This window comes from Stegostoma tigrinum, chromosome 27 (genome assembly GCF_030684315.1).
Source record: "Stegostoma tigrinum isolate sSteTig4 chromosome 27, sSteTig4.hap1, whole genome shotgun sequence".
Taxonomy (NCBI): Eukaryota; Metazoa; Chordata; class Chondrichthyes; order Orectolobiformes; family Stegostomatidae; genus Stegostoma; species Stegostoma tigrinum.
The window spans coordinates 45,259,070-45,272,045 of NC_081380.1; positions in this window are offsets into that span (position 1 = coordinate 45,259,070).

The window sequence follows — 12,976 nt, forward strand, 5'->3', positions numbered from 1 at the left end:
GAGGAAAACCAGAATAAGAGAGAGTGAGAGGAATAACCGAGATCAAAGAGAGGGGATAAACCGGCACTAGAAAGAAAAAAACAGAATTAGAGAGAGGAAAAACCGGGATCAGACAGGGAAGAAAAATCCAGGATTAGAGAGAGAGAAAAATGGGATTGGAGAAACTAAAACCGAGATCAAAGAGAGGAAAAACCGGGATCAAAGAGGAATACCTGGGATCAGAAAGAGAGGAAAAATCGGGATCAGAGAGAAGGGAAAATCCGGGATCAGAGAAAGAGAAAACTGGAATGAGAGAGAGAGAGGAAAAACAGGGATTATAGAGAGAGGAAAACCCAGGTTCAGAGAGAGGAAAAACCAGGATCAGAGAGAGAGAGGCAAACCGGGATCAGAGAGAGAGGAAAAACCGGGATCTGAGAGAGAGAGATAAACCCGCGATCAGAGTGGGGGAAAACTGGGATCACAAAGAGAGAGAGGAAAAACTGGGATCACAGAGAGAGAGGAAAAACCGGGATCAGTGAGAGATGGGAAACACCGGGATCAGAGAGAGAGGGGAAAACTGGGATCAGAGAGAGAGAGAGGAAAAATCAGGATCAGCAAGAGGGGAAAAACCAGGATCAGAGAGGGGAAAAACCAGGATCACAGAGAGAGAGAGACAAACCGGGATCAGAGAGAGAGGAAAATCCGGGATCACAGAGAGAGATGAAAAAAACGGGATCAGAGAGGGGGAAAACCGGTATCACAAAGAGAGAGAGGAAAAACTGAGATCACAGAGAGAGAGGAAAAACCAGGATCAGTGAGACAGGGGAAAAACCGGGATCAGAGAGGGGAAAAACCAGGATAAGAGAGAAAGAGAGGAAAAACCAGAATCAGAGAGAGGAAAACCAGAATAAGAGAGAGTGAGAGGAAAAACCGGGATCAGAGAGGAATAACCGAGATCAAAGAGAGGGGATAAATGGCACTAGAAAGAAAAATACAGAATTAGAGAGAGGAAAAACTGGGATCAGACAGGGAAGAAAAATCCAGGATCAGAGAGAGACTAAAACCAAGATTAGAGAGAGAGAAAAACGGGATTGGAGAAACTAAAACCGGGATCAAAGAGAGAGGAAAAACCGGGATCAAAGAGGAATACCTGGGATCAGAAAGAGAGGAAAAATCAGGATCAGAGAGAAGGGAAAAGCCAGGATCAGAGAGTGAGAGGAAAAACTAGGATCTGAGAAAGAGAAAACTGGAATGAGAGAGAGGGGAATAACAGGGATCAGAGAGAGGGAAAACCAGGATGAGAGAGAGAGGAAAAACTGGGATCAGGGCATAGAAATCAAGATCAGAAAAAGAGGAAAAACCGGGATAAGAAAGAGAGAGGAAAAACCGAGATCAGAGAAAGAGGAAAACCAAAATCAGAGAGAGAGGGTAAAACCGGGATCAGAGAGAGAGGAAAAACTGGGATCTCAGAGAGAGGGGGGAAAACCGGGATCTCAGAAAGAGAGGAAAAACCGGGATCAGAGAGAGAGGGGGAAAAACCGGGATCAGAGAGAGGGGAAAGCCGGGATCAGAGAGAGAATGTAAAACCGGGATCAGAGAGAGAGGAAAAACTGGGATCTCAGAGAGAGGGGGGGGAAAACTGGGATCTGAGAGAGAGAGGGGTAAACCGGGATCTCGGAGAGAGAGGGGAAAACCGGGATCACAGAAAGAGAGGAAAACCCGGGATCAGAGGGAGAGGAAAATCTGGATCAGTGAGAGAGGAAAAACCAGGATCAGAGTGAGGGGAAAACTGGGATCAGAGAGTGAGGGGAAAACCAGGATCAGAGAGATGGGAAAAACTGGGATCAGAGAGAGGGGAAAGCCGGGATCAGAGAGGGGGGCGGGGAACTGGGATCAGAGAGAGAGGAAAAACCGGGATCAGAGAGAGGGGAGGGAACTGGGATCAGAGAGAGAGGAAAAACCGGGATCAGAGAGAGGGGGGAAAACCGGGATCAGTGAGAGAGGGGGAAAAACCGGGATCAGAGAGAGGGGAAAGCCGGGATCAGAGAGAGAATGTAAAACCGGGATCAGAGAGAGAGGAAAAACGGGCATCTCAGAGAGAGAGGGGATAAACGAGATCTCAGAGAGAGAGGGGAAAAACGAGATCTCAGAGAGATAGGGGAAAACCGGGATCATAGAAAGAGAAGAAAAACCGGGATCAGGGAGAGAGGAAAAAACTGGATCAGCGAGAGAGTAAAATCTGGATCAGCGAGAGAGGAAAAACCAGGATCAGAGAGAGGGGAAAACCGGGATCAGCAAGAGAGGAAAAACCGGGATCAGAGTGGGGGAAAAACCAGGATCACAGAGAGAGAGAGGAAAAACAGGGATCAGAGAGAGAGGAAAAACCGGGATCACAGAGAGGGGAAAAACCAGGATCAGCGAGAGGGGAAAAACCAGGATCAGAGAGGGGAAAAACCAGGATCACAGAGAGACAGAGGCAAACCGGGATCAGAGAGAGAGGAAAAAACCAGGATCAGCGAGAGACAAAACTGGGATCGGAGAGAATAAACCAGGATCAGAGATAGACTAAAACTGGGATTGGAGAGAGAGGAAGAACCGGGATTAGAGAGGGAAAACCTGGATCTGAGAGAGGTTAAAACTGGGATTAGAGACAGAAAACCAAAAACGGAGAGAGACTAAAACCAGGATCAGAGAGAGGGGAAAAAACGGGATCAGAGAAGATAAACCAAGACCAGAGAGCGGGGGGAAAAAACGGGATCCAAGGGAGACTGAAGCCAGGATCAGAGGAGAGGAAAAACTTGGACCAGAGAGGAAATACTGGGATTGGAGAGGAAAACCCAGGATCAGAGACAGGAACTAAAACTGGAATCAGAGGGGAAAAACTGGAACCAGAGAGAGGAAAAACCGGGAGCAGAGAGGAAAAACTGGGATCAGAGAGAAACTAAAACTGCGATCAGGGAGAGAGAAAAAACCAGGATCAGAGAGAGAGCAAAAATCAGGATCAAAGAGAGACTAAAAGCAGAATCAGAGAGATGGAAACACAGGATCAAAGAGAGATGAAAAACAAGATCAGAGAAAGGGGAAAATGAGATCAATGGAGTGATGAAATCACTGGATCAGAAAGACAAAAACCAGTATCAGAGGGAGTAGGAAAAATGGGATCAGAAAGAGGGAAAACCAGGTTCCAGAGAGGAAAACCAGATCAGAGAGAGGGAAAACCCAGATTAAGTGGGGAATAGCCAAGATCAGAGAAAGGGAAAACCAGGAGAGAGAGAGATGGAGAACTGGGATAAGCGTGAGATGAGATGTGGGAACAGAGAGAAGGAAAACCAGGAACAGGATTAGAGAAGAGAGAATAAATCAAGTACAGAGAAAAGGAAAACCGGGATCAATGAGAGGCTGAGATGCTGCTTGGCCTGCTGTGTTCATCCACCTTCACACTTTGTTATCAGAGAGAGGCAATGCAGGATCAGCTAGAGGGAAAATCAGGATCAGTGAGAATGAGGAGAATGGATTAGAGAGGAAAATTAGGATCAAGGTGAGAGGGAAACCAGGAAAAGGAGAAGAGGCAAACTGGATCAGAGAGAGAAAAAAACATAATCAGAGAGAGGGAACTTGGAATTAAGAAGAGGAAAAGCAGGATCAGAGAGGAGATTTGGAAACAGGAAAAGAGGACAATATGGGTCATGGAATGGAAAAATCGGGTCAGGGAAATGGGAAAAATTGAAACAGAGAGCAAGGGAAAACCAGAATCAGAAAAAAACAGAAACAGGTTGAGAGGGAAACAGGGATCAGGATTGGAAAGACTGGGAACTGCGAGACAGGAAGGAGGAAAGCCAGTAGCAAAGGGAGAGAAAACTGGAATTTGAGAGAAAATCCTGGATCAGAGAGCACAAATCAGGGATCTTTTAGAAGGAAGACCAGGATCAGAAAGGACTTTCAGGAACAGTCGTGAGGAAAACTGGGATCAGAGAGAGGAAATCAGAAGCGAAAACAGAGAGATAGGGAAACTGGGAAAATGGAGAGGAGGCAAGCAGGGATCACGGGATGAAAACTAAGATTAGGAAAATGGAAAACAGGCAATGGAAAGAGAGAGAAACTGGAATTATAGAGGAAAGCTGGGAACAGGGAGAGGGGAAGGGGAGACGAAACAGGATCGGAAAGAACATCATGATCAAGGAGAACTGAAACTGGAATTAGAGTGAAGGAAAGCTGAGATGATAGGAAAACTGAAAACAGGGAGATGAAAACCAGGATCAAAAAGGAAAACTAGGCAGATGGGAAAACCAGGATCAAAGAGCGAGGAAAATCAGTATCAGAGAGAAAGGGAAACTGGGATTGGGAAGAGGGTAAAGTGGGATTGGAGAGAGGAAAATTTCACATCCAAGACTGTTCAGGATCTTACATATGTGAGTCGAGTCACCCTCACTTTTCCGAACACCACTGGAAACAAACCCAATCTGCCCTTCATAAGACAATCTGATCATTCAAGGTATCCGTCCAGTAAGGCTTTCTTGAAACCCCTCTGTTGCACTTATACCTTCCTTAAATAAGGAAATCGCAAATGCACACTGTATTCAAGTCTCACCAATGTCCTGTATAATTGAAGTGTAACATCATTTCAGAGATAGTAGGAACTGCAGATGCTGGAGAATCCGAGATAACAACGTGTAGAGCTGGATGAACACAGCAGGCCAAGCATCTTCACAGGAGCAGGAAAGCTGACGTTTTGGGCCTAGACCCTTCTTCAGAAATGCATGAAGAGGGGTCTAGGCCCAAAGCTTTCCTGCTCCAATGATGCTGCTAGGCCTGCTGTGTTCATCCAGCTCTACACCTGGTTATCTTGAAGTGTAACATGCTTGTTTTTATGTTCAGTTCCTCTCTTAATAAAGGACAACATTATTAGCGTTCTTAATCAAATACTGTACCCATGTATTAACTTCTTGTGACTCATTCACTAGAACACTTGGATCCCTCTGCACAACCAGAATTCTACATTTATTCTCCATTTACATCACATTCTTTTTAATCATCCTTCCAAAGTAAAAAATTTCACATTTTCCCACATTGTATTAATCTCTGCCTTCAACATCCTGTTTTGCACCTATTACTTTTTATCCTTTACAATAAAAACAGAAGTAAAATATTAGTTAATTTCACTTCTTATTTCCTTATTATCCGGTATTAACTTTTAATTATCTAAAGGACAAACTCTTATTTACTCATTTCTTTTTTAGATATCACTTGTAAGAACCCTTTTTATCTGTGTTTATATTTTGAGCAAACTTCCTCACATAATCTAATTTCTTCTTCATTAATCTTTTAGTAATTTTCTGCTATTCTTTACCTTCTGGCCAATCATCAGACTTGTCAGTCATCTTTTCCAATTAGAGACCGTTTCCTTAAGTTTAATGTTTACCTTTTTATCATTCATTGTTAACCATAGAAATTGTGTGGACTGAATAGAATTGGCTGAAGACTGGAATCCATAATGCTGGGGATATCAGGGGTACACCATTACAGATTATCCACTGAGCACTTTTGGCTGAATTTACTTTTAAATGCTTCAGCCTGTCTTATGCACAGATGAGCTTATCTGCTTCATCATTCCATCATTCAGACCTGAATGTACCGCTCCTGACATATCTTCCTGCACTCTTCATAAACCAGAATCAATCCCCTGGTTTAGTAGAGATGCAAGAGTGGAGACTGTGCCAGGACCACATTTGATTTGATTTATTACTGTCACATATAGCAAGATACAGTGAAAAGTATTGTTTTGTGTGCTATCATACTATATATAAATACATCAAGGTAATATAATGGAAGGCAAAATACAGTGTTAGAGCTATATGCTGGTAATCAATAAATTTCCTTGCCCATGTTTTGACTTGATGTAGGACCTCATGGAGTCTGACGTCAATGTTGTTGTTCATATTAAGAATTCCCAGGGACAGTCCTTCTCTTCCAGCTCTATTCGGATGTGCAGCCACATCGCCAGGGATGGTGATGACAATATCTGAGATGCAGTCATTCTCACAAAATCATATAGTTATGTTTGGTTTGCTTGCCTTTGTTGGTCAGTGCATTGATTATAGGAGTTGCAAGGTCCTTTTGTGGACAGGACATTGGTTAGGCCACTTTTGGAATACTGTATGAAATTCAGGTCTCTCTGTTATAGGAAGGATATTGTGAAACTTGAAAGGGTTCAGAAAAGATTTACAAGAATGTTGCAAGTGTTGGAGGGTTTGAGCTATAGGGAGAGGTTGAACAGGCTGGAGCTTTTTTCCCTTGGAGCATCAGTGGCTGAGGGGTCACCTCATGAGGTCATTCTTATAAAATCATGAGTGGCATGGATAGGGTGAATAGACAAGGTCTTTTCCCCAGGGTGAGGAAATCCAAAACTAGAGACATAGATTTAAGGTGAGAGGAGAAAGATTTAAAAGGCACCTACGGGCTAACTTTTTCCACGCAGAGGGAGGTGCATGTATGGAATGAGTTGCCAGAGGAAGTATTGGAGGCTGGTAGAATTGCAACATTTAAAAGGCAACTGGATGGGTAAATGACTAGGAAGAGTTTAGAGGGATATGGGCCAAATGCTGGCAATGGGATTAAACTAATTTAGGATATCTGGTTGCCATGGACAACTTGGACCAAAGGGTCTGTTTGCATTCTGTACAGCTCTACAGTTGTGACTGTATAACTAAGCTGTGGAGCAGCTCTCCCAATTCTAGTTCATGCCACCAGATGTTAGTTGGGAATTAACAAGGGTGTGTGTGTGTGTGTGTGCTATAGTAATTTCCTTCTGCATTTGTCAATGTTGCATGGTCCAACTGATATCATTCTTTTTATTAGCCTGTTACTGATACAGCTGAGTAATTTATTGGCCATTTTAGAGTCAATCACATTGCTGTGGGTCCGAAAACACCGTAGGCCAAACGAGGTGAAGATGATAGATTTTTAGTGAACCAGCTGAGTGTTTACAACAAATAAACAATGCTCTCGTACTCACCATTAAATTAGATTGAAATTTTACATTGTCAGGACACACTGGGATGGTGTGCTAAAAATCAAGACCCACTGTTCCTGGAGTCACCACAAATGTTAAGACTTAATGAAGCTACCAAAAAACCAATTTGCCTCTAACAGACTGCTACAAGGATAAAAGCAAACGACACCAGATCCCTTCAGTAACAGTAAAAATAATTTTATTATAACACATTTATCTTTAATAAGGAATGTAAAAGTTTAGGATTTCTGGTAATAAGTACCATTAACTTTACTAATATTCTCACAAAGGAAAAAGAAAACACAATAGAGTAGAGGGGGGAAAAACAGTCAGAAGAAGAGATAATGGGAACTGCAGATGCTGGAGATTCCAAGATAATAAAATGTGAGGCTGGATGAACACAGCAGGCCAAGCAGCATCTCAGGAGCACAAAAGCTGACGTTTCGGGCCTAGACCCTTCATCAGAGAGGGGGATGGGGGGAGGGAACTGGAATAAATAGGGAGAGAGGGGGGGGGGGCGGACCGAAGATGGAGAGTAAAGAAGATAGGTGGAGAGGGTGTAGGTGGGGAGGTAGGGAGGGGATAGGTCAGTCCAGGGAAGACGGACAGGTCAAGGAGGTGGGATGAGGTTAGTAGGTAGCTGGGGGTGCGGCTTGGGGTGGGAGGAAGGGATGGGTGAGAGGAAGAACCGGTTAGGGAGGCAGAGACAGGTTGGACTGGTTTTGGGATGCAGTGGGTGGGGGGGGGGGAAAGAGCTGGGCTGGTTGTGTGGTGCAGTGGGGGGAGGGGATGCACTGGGCTGGTTTAGGGATGCAGTAGGGGAAGGGGAGATTTTGAAACTGGTGAAGTCCACATTGATACCATATGGCTGCAGGGTTCCCAGGCGGAATATGAGTTGCTGTTCCTGCAACCTTCGGGTGGCATCATTGTGGCAGTGCAGGAGGCCCACGATGGACATGTCATCAAGAGAATGGGAGGGGGAGTGGAAATGGTTTGCAACTGGGAGGTGCAGTTGTTTGTTGCGAACTGAGCGGAGGTGTTCTGCAAAGCGGTCCCCAAGCCTCCGCTTGGTTTCCCCAATGTAGAGGAAGCCGCACCGGGTACAGTGGATGCAGTATACCACATTGGCAGATGTGCAGGTGAACCTCTGCTTAATGTGGAATGTCATCTTGGGGCCTGGGATGGGGGTGAGGGAGGAGGTGTGGGGGCAAGTGTAGCATTTCCTGCGGTTGCAGGGGAAGGTGCCGGGTGTGGTGGGGTTGGAGGGCAGTGTGGAGCGAACAAGGGAGTCACGGAGAGAGTGGTCTCTCCGGAAAGCAGACAGGGGAGAGGATGGAAAAATGTCTTGGGTGGTGGGGTCGGATTGTAAATGGCGGAAGTGAAGAAGAGTTCTGGATTACCAGTCCAAATCTCAAAACTAATTGGATTGGTTTCAATTCTTCAATGTTGTTTGTCCTATAATGAACAATCTGTAGTTCATGAGTTGCTTGGTTGGACTTGGGGTCTCTCTTATTGTCACTTGGTTTTGGAATTAATTCTTACAGCACATCCAAACAGTTTTTCTGCTCTTTCGACAGAAATTTTGGGAAAGCAACTTCATAGAGAAAGGGAGGAAATAAAGATTGATGCACCTAACTTCTGGAAATCTCCTGTTTTATTCCCCTCACAGGGCCTGTGTTAAACTACAAGCTGGCGAGTCAGTTGTTACTGTGCTGGTCCTGCAACAAATGCTACTGATGCGTTTGGACTTAATGTCCTCAAGAAGTAACATTATCTATTGGAATACTGCATGCATTCTGGTCTCCCTGCAGTGGGAAGGATGTTGTGAAACTTGAAAGTGTTTAGAAAAGATTTATAAGGACATTGCCATGGTTGGAGAGTTTGAGCTATAGGGAGAGGCTGAATAGATTGAAGCTATTTTCCCCTGAAGCATTGGGGGCTGAGGGGTGGCCTTACAGAGGTTTATAAAATCATGAAGGGCATGGATAGGGGGTGCAAAGGAGAGTCCAAAACTAAAAGACATAGGTTTAGGGCAAGAGAGGGCAAAGATTTAAAGGGGACCTAAGAGACTTTTTCCACACAGAGGTTCGTGTGTGTATGGAATGAGCTGCCAGAGGTGGAATCTTTTAAAAAAGTATCAAGATGGGTATATGAATAGGAAGGGTTTAAGAGTGATATGGGCCAAATGGGACTAGATTTATTTAGGGTATCTGGTCAGCATGGTCAAGTTGTTCCAAAGGGTTTGTTTCTATGTTGTATATCTCTATGACTCTGTCTCATGTGCAGGAGTGAGTTTCACTTGTTTTTCAAAGCTGCAAACAACTCCATGTAGATGCATAAAAACAGAGGTTGTTGGGAAGCCTCAGCAGGCCTGGCATCATCTGTGAAGAAAGAAATCAGAGTTAACATTTTGGGTCCAGTGACCCTTCCTCAGACCGGCTGAGCTTTTCCAGCAACCTTTTTGTTTCTGTTCCTGATTTACAGCATCCAGGTTCTTTCAGTTTCCACGTACATACATGTTTCTTTAAAGGGCAGCAAGCATATTTTTCTCATTTTCAGTCTGTAGTCCCAAAATAAAGTGGTTCATTAAAATATTTGCTAATTGAATTTGAATTCCACCTTCTGCTGTTAGGGATTTATGCTTTTTCACCAGAGCATCAGCCTAGATCTCTGGATTACAAGTGTAGCAACAATATCACTATGCTGTTGTTTCTCATGTCTCTGTCCCACACGCGCTTGAGAATTGTACCCTTTTAGACCACTTCTCACTAACTGAAGCGTGTCACTTCAAAAGTCTGTGCATTAAATTTCAAATCGGCCATTTGTCCACCTATTCTAGTAATCTACAGTCTTTGAAAATCTACTTTCATCCTCACATATCGCACAGTATTTTCAAGTTTTGTATTTATTTTCAAGTTTTGTATTAATTTCCAAATTTTGCAACTGTACCCTTACATCCAAATCTAAATTATTAATATGCCACAGAAACAGGAGAAATGTTTTTAAAGTAATAATCCAGAGGCTCAGACTAATATTCCAGAAGTAGCATCGTGGAAGCAGGGAAAATTTAAATTCGATACACCTAAAAAAAGCTGCTGTCAGGGATTATCATTAAACAATCATTAACAGCCTTTCAGACTCCACCCAAACATATACTGCAGCAGACTCTAAAAGGCTTACTAACAGATGGAGGCAATTCAGTCCCCCAAGCCTACTCTGCACTTTAGGTTATGGCAGATCTGTATCTTAAGCACATTTATTTGCCTTGGTTTTGCCTGGTCCAGAACAGCGAGCCTAACCTCCTGGTCACTGCCCATTTCAACTGCCCTCCCAGCAGGTCCTTCCTCAGCCTCCTCCAGTGTCGCAGCGATTCAGAACACAAATTTGAGGAACACCACCTTCTTCCAGTTGGGCACCATACAGCTCGGAGGACTTAACATGGAGGAGTTCTCAAATTTAACATAACCTTCCCATCCATTCCCCAGCTCCCTTTCCAGCCATACCACCTCTCTTCCATTTCACCTACAGACCCTCCCAGCTATCAACTGGATTCATCCTTCCCATCAACCAACCGGTGTCCACCTATCATTCCCATTTACCCCCACACCTCTGTCTCCAACTCCCCCTAACCCCACATCCAGTCCTGAAGAAGGGTAATACCTGCAAGGTTGATATCTCCTTTCTTTCAGATGCTACATGGCTTGCCATGTTCTTGAAGGTGGCTGTCTTATCTTGGATTCCACCATCTGCAGTTTCTTCTTATCTCTAACTGAAACTACTAACTTCAGTTTTGACATTTTCAATTCAACTCCATCTTCGACATCTTTTCTGGGGGGGAAAACAGTTGTAGATTACAACTCTTTGTATTACATCACACCTGAAAAGTTTTACTATAATTTCAACATTTCCAATTTTCTTTGGACCTCCCCTTGTCCAACAACCACCCTAAAAAGGAAATAGTTTCTATCTAGCCATCAAATCCTTCAATCGTCCTAAACATCTCAAATTGGATCACTGTTTAACCTTATGTATTCAATAAATTACAAGGCTAGTTTGAGGACTTTGAAGATCCATCACAACAAGATAATGCACCCCATTAAGCTCAGTGGTTCTTTCCAGAATTGTATTGCCAGTTGCTATTTGTTGTCTTTCCCCTGCACCTGCTGACTCCCAAAATAGATATTCCTGACATCCTTTTGCCATCCCAAACGCCACTCAATGTATCAATCTAGACAGTGGTGGTAGGATAATGTTGGTTAAGACCTAAATTAGGGTACGGAAGTCATTTAAGGTCTGTGTTATAGTAAGTACACAAAGCACTGACAAGATGCAATTTTTAAAAAAAGCTAATATCATAACCAGAACTGTGATACCCATGCAGAATGATTAAATGTCATAAACATTGATGGGGATAGGGATCTCTAAGACTGAAACAGTTTCATAGGGTACACGAGAACAATTTTTCCAATTAAGCCCCTAAATATAACATGGTTTGAATAGTAGGTCATTCAGCCCATCAAGCCTGCTCCACCATTTAATGCAATCACAGCTAACTGAACACTTTGATGTCTCCGACACTGTCCATATGATCCTTTAGTTTCTTTTTATTATCAATGGCGTAATCAACCTTTACATTAAACATACTCAAAAGACTAAGCTACCACAGGCAACCATTCACCACCCTCAGAAATGGAAATTACCTCATTTCAGTCTGAAGTGTCAACCTGTTAATTTTTACATTGTGCCCCTAGCTCTAGTTCTAGTCTTGTTCTAGACTTCCCAACCAGGGGGAGCATCTTTTCTGCAACTATCCTGCCCATCCCTTTATATATTTTGTAGGTTTCAATGAAGTCACCTGTAATTCTTTACAAATCCATGGAACACAGGTTCAATTTGCAAAATCTCTTCACGAGACAAACAACCAGAAAACCAGCTTGGTGAACCTTCATTACACTCACACTATGGCAACATCTTTCATGAGATAGAGATCCCAAAACTGGACACAATATTCCAAATGCAATCTAACCAGGAGAGACTACTTCTACTCAATGGTGAGACTGTGGAACTTATTAGCACAAGAACTAGTTGACACAAATTGGATAAATTTAAAGGGGAAGCTAGATAACAAGTCAGAGAAATGCCACACTGATGGATGAAAGTAGCTGTAGACTCACTAAAGTATTAACACTAGCACAGATTTGTGGAGCAAAATAGTCTGTTCATGCTGCAAATCCTTTTATATGGTCATGTCACCACACATTCACACAGGTCATTGTCATAGACCCCTTCAATCCAGCTCGGCAATGCCAACCAGATATCTTAAATTAATCTAGTCCCACTTGCCAGCATTTAGTCGCTATACCTCCAAATCCTCTGGCAGCTCATTCAACACACACACACGCATGCACACCTTAGTCCCTTTTAAATCTTTCCTCCTACCTGTGCCCTTTAGCTTTGGACTCCCCTACCCTGAGAAAAAGACCCTGACTATTCACACCACCCACATTCTACACAACTTTCTAAACTTCCATAAATGTCACCCACAGCCTCCAATGCTTTAAGGAAAATAGTCCCAGGTCTACTTCTCCCTAGAGCTCAAAATCTTCCAAACCTAGCAACATTCTTGTAAATCTTTTCCAAACCCTTTTACATCTATCCTATAGCAGGAAGGCCAGGATTGAACGCAGTATTCCAAAAGTAGCCTAACCAATGTCCTGTAGAGCCGCAACAAGTCCTATATTCAATGCTCTTACCAAGAAAGGCAAGCTGGCAGCCATTTGATACCAGAATCCAAGCTGATTTTTCTCCTCCCTGATGAAGGGGTGCTTGAGACTGATTGAGGTGTAAATTTTTGCATGCGTGGTATCCAGTTTAGAGTGATCACTGATTAAAATAATCTCATTTTGACAAACCACATTGTTCAAAACATCCACCTCTTCAACAGTTCTGATAGGTGTTTCCATCAAGTACTATCTCCAGAAAAGAAAG